The sequence below is a fragment of the Athene noctua genome, chromosome 3, assembly GCF_965140245.1.
Source record: "Athene noctua chromosome 3, bAthNoc1.hap1.1, whole genome shotgun sequence".
NCBI lineage: Eukaryota > Metazoa > Chordata > Aves > Strigiformes > Strigidae > Athene > Athene noctua.
In genome coordinates, this window is record NC_134039.1 from 45,273,552 (window position 1) to 45,291,997 (window position 18,446).

The 18,446-nt window shown below is 42.7% G+C and overlaps 1 protein-coding gene across 4 annotated transcripts in view; it reads left to right on the forward strand.

Annotated features, from left to right (window-relative positions):
* The first annotated feature begins 6,463 nt into the window (after nucleotides 1-6,463).
* The window catches only part of NAP1L1 (nucleosome assembly protein 1 like 1), a 32,613-nt gene continuing 20,630 nt past the window's right edge, over nucleotides 6,464-18,446 (forward strand). For 2 of the 4 annotated variants that reach the window (XM_074902842.1, XM_074902841.1), the window contains exon 1: nucleotides 6,464-6,596. The gene's annotated coding sequence lies outside the window, so the exon portion shown is untranslated. The remainder of the gene's footprint in view (nucleotides 6,597-18,446) is intronic. The other 2 variants (XM_074902840.1, XM_074902839.1) reach the window with 2 other exon arrangements.

The following is an 18,446-nucleotide window of genomic DNA, read 5'->3' on the forward strand; positions in this document are numbered from 1 at the left end:
TGTCTCTTGCCTACCTTACATCTTCTGCTTGCCAAACTGGTCCACCACTTTCTCACTCTACTGTGGGTTGTCATTTCCCTCCCCTTTCATTCTCAGTTTCAAACTCTCTTTAGCAGCTTGGCCAGCCTGTTGGCAAATGTTTTTGCCCTGCCTAGTCTGGTGGGATCCCGTCTCTTCCACAGCAGTCTTTGATCCTCACAAAGGATCCAGTTCACAAAAAACAAATCCCTGTCATTGACACCGGCTGCACAACCAGTTGTCGACCCATAGGACTCATTCATCCTTGTCAAGCCCCTCCTCCTCACTGACAGGATCAAAGACAAAACTATTTCTGCCCCCACACCCTTGCCCTGAGTCATGTAGTCATGCTCAGTACACTCCAGGTCTCCCCTGGTAGCAGCATTAGTGTCCACCTGGAAGAGCAGCAGGGGTTGTCTGAGGATTGGAGAAGCCACATCAGTGTCTCCACAATGTCTCAGATCTAAGTCCCCAACAAGCAGCAAACCTCCACGGATAGAAGTTCAGGTTGGTAGATGGGGGCCTTGCGGCATTATTAATATCCAGCATGATCTTCTGATCAAGTTTGCTTTGGTTATTGCAGTAAATGGGACTTGAGCATCTTTGAATCCCATCAGTACAAACTCTTCCAGACACCCTCTGTGACAGAATAGGTGTCAGTCCCTGACACACTGTCCTGAGAAACTATATCTGGGAGCAGGCAGGGAGACTGCAGCCATTGACCCAAAGTCAAAGATCTTCAGCGAATATCCCTCCCTTTCCTCTTCTCAGCTCCAGCCCCAAGCCAAAGCTACAGAAGAAGCAGTACAGGAGTAAAGAAAATGACTGTTACAAAAAAGTTTTAAATAGGCACCTTTTCTTACAAATTTACTTAATAGAGCTTGTTCGTATCCCTATGTTGACAATTCTTCAGACAGCTTTTGCTATGCAGCTGATCAGCCTTTGAATGCCGTCTGCTTGAAGTGCTGTGTTTTGAACTATAATTTTTGAGACACTATGTTACATAAAACCTTAATTTTTTTGCTGACTGAAGTTGGGTAGCTGGATGCCAAGGCACCTGACTTCAGAACAAAGCACTGTCCATGTTGCTGAAGAAAACAAAGTTTTAGAAAAATGTATCCCTGTCTGTATCCCTGTCTGTGCTTATTGAAGGTTCACCGTCTTCTGAGAAATCAGGCTGCAAGGGGGAAAGGAAGTGGCTCTCCTGTGCCAGGTCACACTGACTAGACCTGCTGAAAACCTTTTTTTAAAGGGTGAGGTCAGAGATTAAATTGGTAATTGACAATGGTAATTGACTGAAAATTAAATTGCTTGTCCAAAAGGGTTAGTTTTAGCAAATGTTTCAACTCAGAAAGTGTATGGGTGAAAAAGTTCTAAATTGTCAAGGTTTCATTTTGACATTTTTTAATAATAAAATGCAAGATTCAAGCTTTATTATGATTTTTAATTGCAAAAAATGAAATGAATGATAGCAAAGACTTAGGGAAATGGTAAAAATAAAACAAATGAAGATGATCTAAATACTGAATGTTTGGATTTGTTCCATCTGTGATTTTTTGGGGGAAAAGGGGAGGGAGGAATTCTTTCTTTCCCTATTTGGGATGCTATTCTTTCATATGGCTCAGACCGACTTCCTGCTCACTTCTGGGGCTGAATATATATCCTGTTGCTGCTAGGAGTGCTACTGTGGACATTTTTAGCAGTAACAGAGTTCTGGCAGTGGCAGGTACACCTTTTTACAGTAAAAACACCAAACCAGATCAAACCAAACTCCAAACCATTAAACCTGTGAAGGTCAAAGAACCAGAGTAGTTTCTAAGAGAGTGCTTTCATGTGTAAGGTAACTATGAGAAAGTTGGCAGCCTTTAGGCAATATATTACTTGCATCCTTATGAGACCACTGCAAAACCCTTGACTATGATTATCAAATTTCATGGCATTTTGTTTTATCATGTGAAGTGACCAATAATGCTAGAAACAAGGACCCCTCTATATATAGTTTTACTGTCGTGTTAGATACATTAAGACCAACTGCAGGCACTACAAGAGACACAGCTTCTTCTATTTAATGCCTTTTTCTTATGACTTAACTAATTCATATGCATTATAACAAGATTTGTTCTAATGTAATATTAATAATTTATCAGTTTCCACATACAGCTTCTTTAAAGTCTATTCTACAGTGATATTTCAGTTAGCACAGTTGTTTTTTTCCAATAGAATTATTTCACAGTAAGTGCAATATTTAAAGAAAAAAACCCTGCATTGAGTTCTAGCCCCCCGCAAAGACCCTAAAAACCACCAAGTGCAATGTACTTGAGTTTTTAACTTTTGTACTACCTCTAAAGTACTTGCACATCCATTTCTTCATCGATTTCAATATACCTGTATCACTGGCTTTCCTCCAGTTTATCACTCTACACTGTATCCCTATTTTTTTTCATTTCTGCCCTCAGTTGTTTTTGTTGGGTTCTTTTCTGTTACTTTTGGTTTATACCTTCTGTATCTATGAGCAATCACTGTAATGTAAGACAAGAGTCACAATTTAGTCCCTGGAGGGTTAAAAATATTGAGAAATGAAAGATGTGGAAGATTTATTATGTCAAAAAGTGTATAATCACAGTTCAGTATTTTACTTTTTCCAAACCATGTCATTTGTCTTTTATTACAGTATCGCAAAGGTTACATACACTGTATTTCTTTAGTTTGCTGCTACCACTGTCTGCAAATGCATTCCCTGAGGGAAAATTTGCTCTCATTTCACAAAAGCAGGACCAAGTACAAAACAGAAATCTGTGAGAGGTGTTCATTCAGCTCTACACGGGGATTTGCATGATTTGCCATGTGATAGTTCAGCAGAACTTTCTATGCTGTCTGTAGCACTGTTTATAAACTATGACTTGCTCTCTGGGATGATGTACTTTCCTTCAGAAAACAAGTAGTTCCTCAAAAAGTAAACAATACATGGACGAACTAACAACAGCTCTGCACTGTATCATTCATTGGCTAGCCATGTAATTTGGAATAATCATTCAGTAAGAGTTGAAATAATTGCTTTTTGCAACAAGAAAGCAATTCAATCTTTTAAAAGGAATGCTCTAGATTCACTGTTTTCATTGTGTGCTGGTAAACCTAGTACTTCCGCACAGGATTGCATCGCGGTTTGAAACCGTACAGAAGAAAAGGCATCCCTTTGTGGCACTTGGGGAACCTTGGGGGTTTTACTCTGCAAATAGTTCAGTGAGAGTGTTCTCATTTTCGGTGACTGATGATAACTTCCATGGTGATTGTAACTCAGCCAGCTACCACAGACTGAAGCAGATGAGAAGCACTCATACCATCCCTTGTTGTAACTCAGTGCTCACGTGAGAACCGCTGCCAGCTGATTTCAGGAGAGGGTAACCTTGAGAAATTAAGTACTTAGGAAAACAGTCAGGGGTGAGCTGATCTGAAATCAGCTATGATCAGAAAAGAATGTGTCGTCACAGCTTTTCACACAATGCAAGTTTGCAGTGCTGAGCAGGTCCTGAGTCCTGTAAAACTGAGCCTTTGGTAGGTGTCAAGCATGCCTAGTCCTCAAAAGGGGTGTCTAGGTGTTCATGTAATCAGATTCAAGTCCATACCAAGGACTTTTGCATTCTCCTGTCAGTACAAAGGGCCTGAAAGCAGCTTAAATGTTCAGTGAATCACCTGCCACAGAGGAGTTCTTTCCGAAGCAGGCATACCAGGCTCTATGACCAACACATTTTCCTAAGATAAAGCACTGTCGCTTTAGCTTAGCTGTAGCCTGAATGCAGCTCAAGCACACAAGACGCATGCTGTGCTTAGGAAGACAGAGCCTAGATGTGAGTGCCAAACTTGTTTGCTGCAACAGACTGTTACAGAAATACTGTTTTAACCTTCTGCAATGGCTTCAGTGCTTGACCTTCTTCAGGCCCCTCCACATACAAACCTAGGCCTCTATTCCATCCCCAAGTGTCCTCGTGGCCTCTGCCTGGAGAGAGCCCCCGCCTGAGCCTCCCTCTACAGTCAACGTGCAAGTCAGTGATGCAAGCTGTTGGGGGAAGGACGCAAAAGTGGTGAGCGTAGCTGATAAGGCCTGTGCATGCAAGGGAGAGGTCATTAATAGCTCCATGAGTAAGACACTCAATGAGCATGTGAGGGACCCAGTTCAAACTCTTCTTCCTCTGATTTGGAGCAGCAATTTGACCTCAAGTCAGTGTCCCCAGGGGAGTGGCTCTGGCTTCTATGCCATAGGGCAGTTCTGCTAGTGTCTCTTACCAACCTCTTCCAGCTTGGAGAAAACGCTGTGTCGCTGCACATTCAGTGACCACACCTGCACATTTCTTACACACACGTTTTAAGGCTTTAAAAATAGCTTCAAGATAGAATATTTTGAAAAATAACACACGTTTATGAAGAAAATATACCTGTGCCGGTATCTAATGTGTTCCCAGCTGATTTGACTCCCATTATTCAAAAAATGGTGTTAGTTTTACTTTCTGTGCAATACCAAGGAAGTGCTCCAACTATCCAGTCAGACTGAAACTAAAAGTTGCATTGCATGGTCTAAAGCATGGGAAATACACAGGAAGATGAAAATTCAAAGCAAAGAAAAATATACGAGCCATTAAAACTCAAGTACAGGTCTAATTTCAAGTCTAAAGTTTCTTTAGTCCCATTATCATGACTGCACAATATAATTGGTGTTGCAATAAATCACAATTGATTGCTCATTTTTATCAAATGCCTTCTGTACACCTCTGCTCTCTTCATATTCCCAAGCACTGGACACCTCAGATAAAATAAATAAAAAGTTAGCATGTGGCACAATTTTAAAATAAGAGGGTTGCAAGGAAGGGGGCTACAGGAACTTTAATTTTAGAATCATTTAACATCTCCATCCCTGTTTCTTCCTAATTCTTACACTTGGAACTACACTGTGCAACCTTTTGCCTGGATCTTTCTTTTGCCTCCTTACACTTTCACCGTATCTAGATATTTTAAATTGTATGTTATAAAAAAGCCCACCTCCCAGAATTCAATGTGCTGGGGAACAGGGCATCCTTAAGTTCTCTCCATAAACTTCTGTCTTGCAGATGGGATTTCTTTATCACAAAGATATCACAGCTTTTGGGGGCTGAGAGTTTACTGCCATACACTGGAACAAAACTGGTGTGGCACCATGCAGCAAAGAGCAGGATCCGTTATCTTTTGCTTATTCTGAACATAGATTGAGTTGCAAAGTAGTACTAGGTAAATCCACCACTTTTTTTTTTCTACTTTTGCTCTCTGTTGTCAGTTCCATTATTTAAATAGCTACATTTAGACCGCAGATTGCTTTGGACAATTAGATACAATAATTTATTAAAATGTAAATAATATTTGGTGATACAGCCTCAGCAAATAGCTCTCACACCATCACACCCTGTGTCTGTCCATCCCATCTGCCTCTGAAATAATTGGCTCATTCCAGCCACGAGGAGCTACAAGTCTCAAAGACATTTACGTTTCTGTAAGTTTAGTGTAGAACACAGATGTCTTCTTCAAGTGTGCTCCATGCTATTACTCAGGACCATGTGTATGGGAGAGAAACCGTAGGAAGCAATCAGTTTTAGGAAGGGCTTCACTTGGAGGTTGCAGTCAGGCATGAGAGGTGTTTGCAGGAAACCAGGCTGCTTAGGTCTCTGGCAGGAGAGCACGGCAAGTTAAAATGGGAGGGTAGAATCTGTCGCTGCCTCTGGCTGTCCGTCCTGGCCAAGGCACGAACGACCGAAACTCATGAAACAGCGTTTGAACCACCATGGTTTTCAGCCTGGTCTTTTAAGGTAAGCTAGTGCTGACTGCGGGTTCGTGGTACTTGTAGCCTGTGCGAATAGGGTTTACCTGTTTGAGTAATTTCTGTTTCTGCTCGGGTGCCTTCAGAAACCCTCCCAGCTCGGGTTCAAAGCAGCGCTGAAGTGGCGGGGGTAGCACTACATCCCGACTCCCTGGCAGGTCCGTCCCCGCCACCCTCCCGCCGGGGAGGAGGCGCTTTCTGCGCCATGCTGTGGCCCACCAGGCGGGCCAACCGCTCCGGGGTGCCGCAGTTCCGCCCAGGCCGGGCGGTCCCCGCGCCTCGGTGGGTTTGCTGGCAGGGTGACACCCAGGCGCGGGGCACCGCCGGCGCGCCTGTCCCCTGGAGCCCACGGCGGGGACGAGGAATCAGCCCGAGGTACGTGAGAGGACACACGTCCCGGGGGGTGACACGCCCGGACCTTCCCTCTGCGCCTCCCCGCCCGCCCGGCGCGGCCCGGCGGCGGCAGCGGGGGCAGCGGGGGCAGCGGGGGCAGGGCCCGCCGGGCAGGCCCCAGCGGCCGGCGCGTGCCCGAGGCGGGCGGGCGGCCGGCGCGAGGGCTGGCGCGCGCGCGCGTTGCCAGGAGACCCGGGGCGCGCGGGGGAGGGTGTGTGTAGGGGGGTGTTACGTGGTGACGTTAATTCTATATGAGCGCGAGCGGCGGGAGCTCGGGTCTTTTTACCGCCAGCCGCGCGGCGCCTCCTCCTCGCTCCTGAGTCACCGCCGGCCCCGGCCCGCGCAGGTACCGGGCGGGGCAGCCGCGCCGCGGGCCGCCGCCGCCGCCCCCGGGGCTTGGGGGAGTGCGGGGGGAGCGAGCCGCGGGGCGCTTGGCCCCCCGCTCCCGCGCGGGGAGGCCGCGGGTGCCGGCCCGGCCCGGCCTAGCGGGGCCCCTCGGCCGCCGGGGCGCGGGGGTGGGGGTTGGGGGGGGCCGGCGGTGCCCGCGCCGGCCTGAGCGTCTCCCTCGCGGCCCGCGGGGCGGCGGCGTCGCTGCCCGCCGCCCCGCTCCCCCCCTCCCGCGCGTCTCTCCGTCGAGCCCCGCGAAGGGGCCGGGCCGGGCTAGGCCGGGCCGCGCGGCTCGGGCCGGCGCCGAGGGGAGGCGGGTCTGCCCGGCAACACGTGGGGACGGAGCGGGGCCGGCCGCGGGGCGCGCCCGGCGCTGCCGGGGAGGTGGAGGGCGGCGAGGCCGGAAAGCCGCGCGGGGAGGAGCGGGGGTGGGGGGCTGCGTGTGTCCGTCCGTCCGCCCGCCGTGAGGGGGGGCGAGCGCCGGGCAGGCATGGCCGGAGGGGGGCGGGGAGGGCGGTGGATGCGCACATGGCGGAGGGGGGAGCGGCGGATGGCAGCGCGCCGTGGCCTGGTGCTGGCTCCCGCGCCTTGCGCCGGCTTGCGCGGTGAGCCGCGGGGAGGCTGTGCTGTACTGCTCGCTGCTGGCAGGGGGACCCAGAGACACAGCCAGGGGACGGGCAACTCTTGCTTCCTGCCTCAGGAAGGGGCATTTTTCGTCTTTCTGGAGTTCACCGTGTCTCTTCTCTGGGTGCCTGCTAGCTGCTGTCTCCCAAATGAGGCGTTTGCTTTCCGCCCCAGTGGAGATGCGTCCGTTGTCCACAGTAGTACAAGAGGTGCATGACGTCTGTCATCAAGGAAGGCTGAGAAACTACCTGAAAGATCTAGTAACTACAGCTGGAAGTATTGGCTTGTGTTTATTATTCATACAGATCCAGCTACCTATAAAATATGTTCTGCCTACTTCACACTGGATGTTTAGGGGTCTTATGCTGCCAATTCTTACGAGTCTTTCAATATTTAATACAAAACCTTCCCCATTTGCTTGCAGAAGAAAACAAACCTTTTTCAAGTGACTGTGGCATAGTAATAATATGTCAGCAACTTCCACAGTTTATCTCCAGGCACATTGCAGTTTTGCGTGCATCTGTTTGTGTTTGAAGCCCTATGGAGACACTTAAATTTCATGTTCTAGCTCCTTTGAAGAAGGTAAGAGAAGGTGGACAGAGGGTGTGCAAGGTATGACTAACACTTTCCTCTGTTTACCCCCTCTGTGGGGATTTTAATATCTGCTGGTGGATGTTACATTTATCAGGCAGGCAACAGTGCGTGATACAGGTGCTTAGAATAGGCCATTGATACCTCAACTTCTGTTTGTGTGGCCCACTTACTCTTGTGAGAGTGGTATATGTTAGCGATCTCCCCTCCACTTTTTCTGTATTTTGTGGCAGGTCTTGCATGTCATGCTTTCTAGTTTCTGAGGACGGAAGATTGTAGCATGAAGGCTCTTGTGCACAGGTGGTAGATCTGGAGTTTTTTGGAGGCCCTGGTCCTTCCCTGACATTCACAGGGCTAGGAAGTGAGTGTTGGGGCTGTGCTGGAAGTGCACAGAAGTACTGTGCTGCATCTGTTCAGCCAGCCCACTGTTACAGGAAGTGCCAAAAGCGCTGGATGGGCTGTAGCGCTGTGTGTGTCCAGCACAGTAATGCTCCTGCCATCCTTGTGCTTTGTCTACTCCCTGTCTCCCTCAAACTGTTCCTGGGAGCAAGCAGGCTACTTGTTATGGTCATCTGCTTATTGAGCACCGTGGAAATGGGTGGTGTCTTTTTTTTTTCTTGGCTTCTTGCATAACTGACAATAAACATGTGTGCACAAGTGAAACTGAAAGCAAGGCGTTGTGGATGTGTATGTTATGAAGCTTTGTTAACAAGAGTTTCCACAACCCTGAGTGACACCTGAGTCTTCCAGGCTGAGACTGTGTTCTATAATATGGAACTCCAGATTTTTCAAGGAAACTTTGGCTTACAGTACTGTTAGTCGCATTGGTATAGATCTGTTTATTCACTTAGCTCCTAAAAGTTGAAGTAATTCTAACACTCGTTGTGGCAGAGATTGTATTCCTTTGGGGAATGAAAGAGCTTGAATATTTGAATTTCAGTAGTGAAAAATCTTAGGGGAAATAAGCACCTTCTACTCTGAATTTTTGATGGAATCCTCTGATGAAATCTGATTTGTTCCAGTAGACCAGTGGGTGTAATGAACATATCTATGGTACCTACACCTTTTTTGTTAATATGGCTGTAACCAGTTCATGTTCAGATTCTTGTGCCGTGGCTGCAAACATGCTGTATCTCAAACTAAAAGTCTGATTCTTATTTCTTTGGGAAACTACAGGAAGTGGACAGATTGCAGAAAATGGAGATGCAGGTGTTCTTTAAATGCCTGTTCATTTTTCTGCATTTCTGTATACATTAGTGGAACTTCAGCTCAGGGATTTTCCATGAACTGGGTAGTGCTTTGATATTTGTGTGGTACAAATAGGCACATACAGAAGACAGTATTTTGCAGGTAGAAGCAAGACTTTAACGCTGACTGTTTTACTAGAGCTGAGGAGTCTTCTGAGTTAGCTCCTGGTCTGGGTGACTGCATTCCATCTAACTTCTCATAAGGAAAGCAGATAGTAAATGGTAGAGCAGAACTGCATTGTACAAGTCATGCTTAATCCGAGGAACGGTTGTGATGATGTATTTAATGCTTACAGGTCAGCTTTCATTTGTAAATTACTTTGAGCTCAAAAGTGAATATAATTAAAGTTAATTCAATCTAGCTGATCCTCACTCAGAGGCTAGTGCAGTTCTTCATCACCTAACACTGTTAATCTGCAGAGTAGGTCTGGTGTCATAATGTATTTGTCTAGAAAACTAGACATGCCTAGAAGTCATCACAGAAGTTGCTTGGGGATTCATTTGATGACCACCTGAAAAATTAAACTATTTAGAAAAAATGCATGAGATTTTTGAGGCCTTTCTACACTCAATAAAGTTAATACAAAGGGAAAAAATCTTAATTATGAATATGGCCTCATGTATTTAGAGATAATTTTGACCTTAAGTTTTCAGGAGGACTACGTATGTTGCAGACTAAAACTTCAGTTGTGTTCAGAAAAAGACCACCTTACTAATCTACTTTTGATACTTTATATTTAGTTTTAAAATATAAATAATTTAAGATTGGTAGTAATTTATCTTCTCCCTAAAGATTAATCTTTTAAATGAATTTGCTTATTACCAAAGCATAATCTGCATCTTAACTACTGTCAAAAGGTTAGACTGGAGATCTTTCCTAGGTGGAAAGCTGTTTAGATTTTAGTATTGGAAGACAGCAGGTGCATTTGGGGGCTGAATGCGTGCTTAAATGTACATCTGCACAAACATGATTTACAATGGTGATGTCTCAGTTTAAATCTTAACTTGTGGTAATGAGTAGGCAGTTGCACATCAGCTGTTTCACCTGGTCTTTGTAGACTTTAGAACAAAATACTACCAGTTTATCCTTAGGACTTTTTATGATCAAAAGGTGAAAGCCACTTTTTAGATAGGAAAACTTTCTGGATGTAGCTGTAGCTGTGAAGTATTCAGTTGATGATTTGACATTCTTTAAAAAGATACCACCACCAACACCATCCAAATAACAACCAAACAAGAAAGAAACCCTCACCCAAAACCTGAGAGGTACCAGAATTATTCTTGTTTTTAAGTGTTGGAAATTCTGGTTAAGAGTGCAGGTGTAGTCTAACTACAGTTAGACTAAGCAGGTGCCTGAAGTCTGCAATAGAACAGATTCCCAGACTTCTAAAACTCAGGCTAGAACCATAAATGCTCATTGTCTTTTCTGACCATCTGCAGGAAGATTAGTTCAGTCCACTACTTCAGATGTTGTTTGATACGAGATGTTTCAAAGGAAGGAGGTGCAGTTCTTTCACATTTTGTGTGGAATGACTTGCCCATGAGGGAAAGTTTCCTTTTAGTTCTGTTCCTAGTTATAAACCTGGCTTAAGCATTGAAAGGTTAAGTTGGGGGGGGGACGGGACATGGGAGGGGTCATAAAATAAAACAACTATTTGCTTACATGCAAATCAATTTATAATCAGTTCTTTTTGAACTTCCTTTTAACTTAGGTATTTTTATGTCACTTCTCATTGTTCGGCTCTCAAATGCTATTAATCTCAAATTTAAACTGCTGCTGTTCCTCCGGTGTTCATGTTGCTAGGCCCTGAACTGATCTGTTTTCTCTCTTCTGCAATCTTCAGCAGTGATTATGGTATTTTTATTACATATATGTTACTCAAGTGTATAATGATTATATTTTGCGCTGTGTGTTTTAGTCATCAGGCATTTATTTCAGATCTTGAGTGCTTCTGCCATGTTGAGAAGTCTTCAGTGGGCTGCATGCAATTATATCTTGTCTTTGCACAGAAATTTTTTGACCTTTTAAATTTTAAATTAGTTTGAATTCCCTCTTTTAATATATGTTACTTTAGATTTTAGTACTATTTATTTGGCCTCACTTGGATCACCCTTTTAAGCAGTGCTTAATTCTGTGATACTCCAGTTTTGGAAATTACTTATCTTGACTATGGATGATTAAGTATGTGCTGGTATAAGTGCTTTGTCTGTTCCTTAAGTGTGCAAGGTAGTATCATCAGAAATATACTTGCTATTTTTGAACTTGAGATCTTCATGACATGGCTTTTTGATTCTTTTATCACCTTCTTCACCATTAGGGATTGAGTGAAATTCACATGAAAATGTTTATGAATCTCAAGTTCTTTGGCTCAACTTCTTCTCTACAGGTGTAGTGTATGTTTACAAATGCTTTTGAAACTCTGCACCTGTAATCATTTGAAAGTGACTTACTGAAACCATAACCATCTGTGTATTTCTGTTGGGTCTTGCTACCAGTTGTAACATCTCACCCCTAACAGTCTCTGAATTATGTCAAAGTTAAATTGTTGTTGTGGTTTTTTTTTAGTGAATATTAGCTCATTAGTTGGAAACTGGATGTTTTAAGGTTTACAGTTTAGTAATGGCTTTCTGTGGAAAAAATATTGAACTGAAGCTAACAAAAGAGTTGCTAAATATATTTTAGGAATTTCAGTCACTTCTCGGGGAGTGAATGAACTTATAATATAGTATTTATTGGATGTTCCAGAAAAAAACATTCTTTTGAAACCTATACACATTTTTCAGTGCTATTTATTTTCAAATGAGGATGTTTAGATGTTCAGGTCAAATTGGATAAAAACTTCAATGATGTAGTCTTGCAGATTGCAGTTTAGCTGCCAGTATGGTTGTATTTGATTATATGGTGATCTCAGTAGTCAACTGGCACTTTCTTTTCCTTCGTTTGATGTAGTAGCATTCACAAGTTGATCTCTTAAACATAAAATGTACCCTGATGCCTGAAGCACTTTGTTAAAACATAAGTTTTATATTATCTTGACACTTTTTAACAAAGTGAATGCTTGTGCCAACATGAACTGTTTAGAGAAATAATTTCGTTGGAAGTTTTAAATATATTTTTATATATGAAGATTTTGATTTCAGCTCTTCAGGATAAGTGATGGAAAGAAGAAAATTCAATAAGCTATACTGATTGTTTAAAAATATAAAAAAAAGTCCTTGTTTAGGTTTTTCAGACTTGAATTATCAACTTTTTTATTACTTTTTCAATAATGAAAGATTGTTCTAAATAGAAATTGGTAGGCTTTCTGCAACAGAATCTTGGCATCCAGAACAAAGGCCACATTGTGTGTTAATTACCCTATTTTTAGAACATGATCAGGGAGCTCAGATCAGTAGCAGAGGCAAATGTGCAGATATAATTCAGTCCTGATTTTTAATTGTAATTCTGTAGTCCATTTCCGACTTTTTTTTTTCTGTAAGACTAAACAGGCACTACCTGAAATTAAATAAAAATGCTACAAAAATAGAGGAGTTCAGTATTTGTTGACTGAACCTTCATTTCCTGATTTGAATATTAGTGAAGGGAAAAACTCTAAAAAGTGTTTCCACATGAATGAAAGCAAACCCTGCAGTTACTAGTGACCTGAGTTATATATATGAACACTGTTTTGTTTTGGAGAATTTGAGTTTTCCCCATCATGTAACTGGTGTTCTCATACAAGTTGTGGAGTACTTCGAAGTTGAAATGTGGAAAACCTGTGGTTTTGTGCCGTAACATGTTTTGTGCAGAGGCCTGCATGTGCTAGTGAAACAGTTGCATTGGTAAATGGCTGATGTTAGGGCCTTCACCTCAGGAGTTATTAAGAAAAGCAAAAAATACCACTTGAAGGGGAGGGAGCAGACAGTTTTGATTAATTGTGCTGTGTTACTTGGTTCATCATTATTATGATTTAGTGATTTTATTCTCTACAGCCAGATTCCGAGTTTTGCCATGTTATCACAAGGTAAGATGTAGCATACAGTTTCACAGTAACTTCAAACTTGCCTGTCCCTATTCATGAGTTCTTATAAAAGGTACTTGCCTGTGTCAGCCTCCATCTCTTGATGCTGCTGTTACTCATGCAATCGCAGGTCTAGCCCTGCACAAAGAAATACCTAGCACCTTTTTTTTTTAACTTTATGGCCATTCACGTGTTGCTGATGAAGGGAAGGAGGTATGCATAGTGAAGGAAGAACAATGGTAAATTTTTCTAGCATCATTGGCCAGTTATATTTGCTTTAGCTGCCTGGGACATCTTTCAGCAGAGAAACTTGGTGTTCCCTTTATGAAGGGGGCATATCTCCCTTGTGATGTGAGTGCTTCCCATCTTGGTCAATTTAGCATTTGCATGTAGCTAAAAGTTTTGAGTATGTTTTGTGAAACACCACTACTCATCTGAATTTCTTATCCTTCTCTGCTTGGTTCAGAAGACCTTACTCAGGCCTTTTTCTAGAGATCCCCATATATTACTATGCCAGTTAGCATTTCTGCTGTTGACTGTGTGTGTCTTTTGGACATAGTGAATGAGTTGGTGCTTGCACAATAAATTGAACTAGAACAGAGGGGTTTGAGTTACTGCAAAGGTCCAGTGGTACCTTCTTGTGACTGTACTGAGGAACCTGGATTCCTTGTTTCCCTTGACCATTAGCTCCTTAGTCTCTTTGTCAGACTTCTATAGCCTTTATATTAGTACTACCTCATTTATTATTTCATACTCTTGTTTTTTGTGCTCATATTTGGGCAGGCAATCTTAATTTAAATTTTCAAATCTAGAGTAAATAATTTTGTCAATTTTTTGCTCTCCTACATTAACAGTCAGAAATCTTTTGTTAACAGAACTTCTTTGAGGCACAAATAAAAGGAAATTTTCTCTGGAGAGTTCAGTGACTGATAATGCCTTTCATCAAATAGATATGGTATCTTGATGCTCTAGCATAGGACTACCCTGCTAACTTAATTGAGATGGATTTTTTTTTTGACCTTCAGCCTCCTTAAGGTGACATATTCTTCCATAATATGAATAATTTGTTACATGTTGCTTAGCTGCCATGTTTAATGATAGGTGCAATATTCCCTTGTTTCATGACCAGTTTGCATGCTAATGATAATAGATGTTTCATGAATTTGATCACAGAAATAGAAAGGAAACACTTGGTCTTCCGCTTGATTCCCTTTTGAAATGGCATTTTAAAATCTGATACATTATTCAACTGCTGCTTTTTGAAGAAGTGCTAAATGCTCTCTTAGTTACTACTGAACTAGGTGACTTTTTCCCATGTAACAATTTTCCTACCTGGTGGTTGGTACCATAGCTTTTACTAAGAGTTGTGTAATGATTGATACGCTTTTTTAGGTCTTATAACAAAAGATTTGGAGTGTGTTACTCTATGCTGTGTTCTGTACACGTTTTAAACTGTTCACCCAGTACTGGCATTGACGTGAATGAAACTGCACTATGCTGAGCATCTGGAGCTCTTTAAAGTTACAAACCTTTTAGTGGTTATGAGCAAACTACCCCAAACAATTCTTTTGAACATCTACACTGAAAGAGCATCTTTTGATGCACCTCTACACTACTATTTTAATTTGGGGGGGGGTTGATGCTGATTATGTAAAGAAAAATGTTACAAGCCCTCCTGAAGTGCTAGGCAAGAACATTAGTTTGAAGTAACTTTCAGTGAATGTATGCCTCTCGAATTTACCAGTCTGTAGTGAGAGTTGAACTTGGCTGGTATGATGTCATTTGTCTGGCACCTTTGGTTTCTGCATGCATTGCAAATAGCTTACAGGATTTAATCCTGATATTTTTTTATACAACTAGCTGTCCTCCAGCTGGACCTCTCTTTTCTTCACTGACATCTGACTTAGTCCACTCAGTTTATTATCTTATGTTGCAGCCTCTTAATCCCATGTAGGGCTCATATGTTTTAGGTATTTTCTGTTATTGTATGGCTTTCAGTTGCCCAAGGCTTGCCGGAGACAGAAGGAGGCTGATACGCTATTTTATGGACAGGCAGACTTATTTGCAGTGCTCTGAATTATTGACTGCTGAGGAAATTAGTTTGGACAAAAGGGTATATTTCTTTTAAAGATGTGAGTAAACAGGGCTTGGCTGTAGTTTGGGTCCAATATCCTCAAAAAGCCCATCTGTGTCTCCTGAATTACTTGAGAAATTTCTTCTACTTGCTATTACAGGCTAATTGTGTGAGCAATTCCTCTAGAGAAGGGGAAATGGTGTTTCCTGGAAGGGAGGGAATGGGTACCATGTGTGGTACAGTATTCACAGAGGTGCTCAATAGCTGAGATGGTTGGCGGCCTGCCAGCCTTAGGGCTTGTGCAAAAAAAGCTGCTGTTTTGCCTGAAGAACTGTCTCAGGAATGTGTTGTCTCCTCAGCTGACTCCTAACTCACCTCGCTGTGACCTGTCTTTCTGAGACCGAACGGATGTCAGGGTAATCTAATACTGGTGTGCTTACTTGGGACACTTAAAGCTGACCTCCAAAAAGGAAAGGCTTCTCACCAGAGCGTTTGTGTCCTAGCTGTAACATGGCTGGCGCTGCTAAGACTGGTTTCTGTGTGGATAAAGGCAGACTGGGGAAAAAAGGAGAGACTGGGAAGGGCTGAATATTTACAGTTTGTGCTTCTGGCTTCACTTGAGAAAAATTACTCAGTGAAGAAACAATAACCCCTGAAACCTGAAAGCTTATTAATGGGTAACTTCAAGATGAACACTTGGAGATATAATTTTTAGTTTCTGCATGTATTGAACTGCATTTCTTAAAAAACGTGTGATTAAAGAGGTAAAGTGTCCTTTAAATGTCATGGAAATAGCAAATTTTTGTACTGTTTTGGTAAGATACAAATTTTTAAGGGAGTTCAGCTAATTTTTAGTAATTCTGCAGGATGCACTTAAAAACTATGTGCTGGATTAACAGTCTTGTAACCTTTTCATTTTGAAAAATAATTTGTTTCTTGTGGTGGCAGGCAGGCTTGTGATCAAGCTTTAACTACCTGTACGAAAGAGGTTTTAAACTTTAGCCTCTAGAAGACTTGCACTGTATATTGCTTTTCTGTGCTTTTGTTTCCTTTTTATAGCATGAACTTCCTATGCGTTCTTTTTGAAGCCCTGCAAAGATAAGATAACTACTTCTTTTCCACTGTGTATTTTTACAGTGAACAGCAAAACATTGTAAGTGAAGCCTCTGGGCACCTCTGTATTTGACCATAATGCTAGTGCTACTGGCTGTAGCTGTTTAACAGGGACATAAAATATTTTACAAATAAGGAGGTTATTTGCCTGCTGGCTTTTGAACAGGGGAGGAAGCTAACCTTTATTGGTATTCATAAGCCTTTTCTTGCAGTCAGGAGTCCCAGATTCTGAGTAGTGTCTCAGCCCAAAGCAGTTGCCTTGAACACTGAGACTCTGAGGCTTGAGGTAACACACCAATTGTAGCCAGGTTTGTTATAACCCTGTACTGACAGCTTGGGAACAGGTTCTCCCAGGGTCATCTTCAAGGAGTGGTATCAGTGAATGGTTCTTGGCACTCATGTGCCAAGGTGCAGCTGGTGTTCACAATCCCTAAATGCACCTATGAAACAAACCAAGAAGACATCTGCGTCTTCCTTGTGGGAAGCTGAGTAATATGAGTGCTGTATCCAAAGATGTAGTTTTGGGGACATACTATGAAATAAATACTGCAGTGATGTATCAGTATTACTGATGGTGGTACATACCATATTTGAAGCTCTGGGTGTTAGACAGACCTTGTGTTAGGCATTGTGCAAAAATAGTAGAGGCAGTTTGCTCTTAAGGAATTTCTCAGTGCCTCTCTGCTGCTACAGGTTTGGGTTTTTTTACCAGTAGTACTGTGTTTGCAGAGAAGCTTATGGTTGTTTAAGTAAATGACAATAAACTAAATGTGATGCAACCATATATGCATGCTGGTGGGTTGCACAGATTAGTCTAAACGTCTGCCAACGTAATTTTGTTGGCATAGTGCCTTGTAGCCTCCTCATACAAGAACTGTTGTCTAGAGCTGGCAGATGAGTGTCATGACAAACAGTAGTGCCGCCTCAGTTTGCAGAAGAGCTCTTCCAACTGTAAATGTTCTGATACTGAGTTGTGTAAAAAGTGGAGGGAATATTAAAGGATGAGACATGAAAAAGCCTGATGCAAGAATAGGAAAAATGGAATGAGGCAGATAGGAACACACCAGAGGGAGGCTCTGAAGTTGACAGCTGCTTGGTGCAGTCTATTTTAATTTTGGAAAAATCTTTGAAGAACGTTATTCAGAGTCTTTGAGTAAACTGGGCCATATTTGGAACACAGTGCTTGCAAGGATTGCCAGGAAGCAGAGGGTGGTCAACCGCCCATTGCAGTGAGGAGAGAGGCAGATGCTGGACTTTCACAGGGTGCTGTAATGAGATGAATGCCTTCTGCGTGGTCATAAGTGATCTTGGAAAGAGTGGTGAACAGTGAAAGTATGACGGCTGCTGATGACAGGTTGCTGTTCAAAATGATGAAAACAAGGGCTGACTGAGGAATTCAAGAACAGACTGCTGGTGAAGCTTCCTGTGCCATACTGTTGCCTAATGTAGAAAAAATCTGACTTAGTTATGATCTCCGAGCTGAATATTGCAACTTAGAAACAGGATTTTAGTGTTTTGGTACTTGAGTGCTAACATCAGTTTACCTTCATGGCTTCAGGGAAGATGAGGACTAGTTTAGGAAATAAAAATGTATTTTATTGTGATGTTGTCAGGTATGTGCAGTTCTGAGCCAGTGTGTTTTTTCTGAATATGATTGAAAGCTAAAAGAGTTTCTGGGGGAATTCTTGCTATGTCATTGGGGTTTTTTTCCTAGGCATCTGCTAATGACCAGTGTTGGGATGGATACGTCTTAAAGTTTTTAGGCATGACTTAGTCATAGCCAATCTCATGTCCTCATTTAGAGAAGAATGTTTAAATGAACTGTAGAAGTTGAGTCTCTTTCAGCAAACCTGTATCTTTCAGCTGTTGTTTAATCTAGCCCAGTGGCTTGGTGAGAACACCAGAGTTTGTGTTGTTGCTGGTCACGCCTTTGAAAGAACTACCTCAGCTTTTATGGAAGTATTTGATGGGGAGGATGGAGAGAGGACACGTTGGTCTCTGCAAGGAGCAACAATAGTTTGTGAATGTGATCACTGTCTGTCACACTTGAATAAAAATGAGTGAAGGGCGGGTAAACTGTGCATCTCCTGTTCTTTTGCACAGTGATGCTATCAGTTTCCTTGAAAGGTCCTGCATGAAGAACAAGATAAGAGGAAATG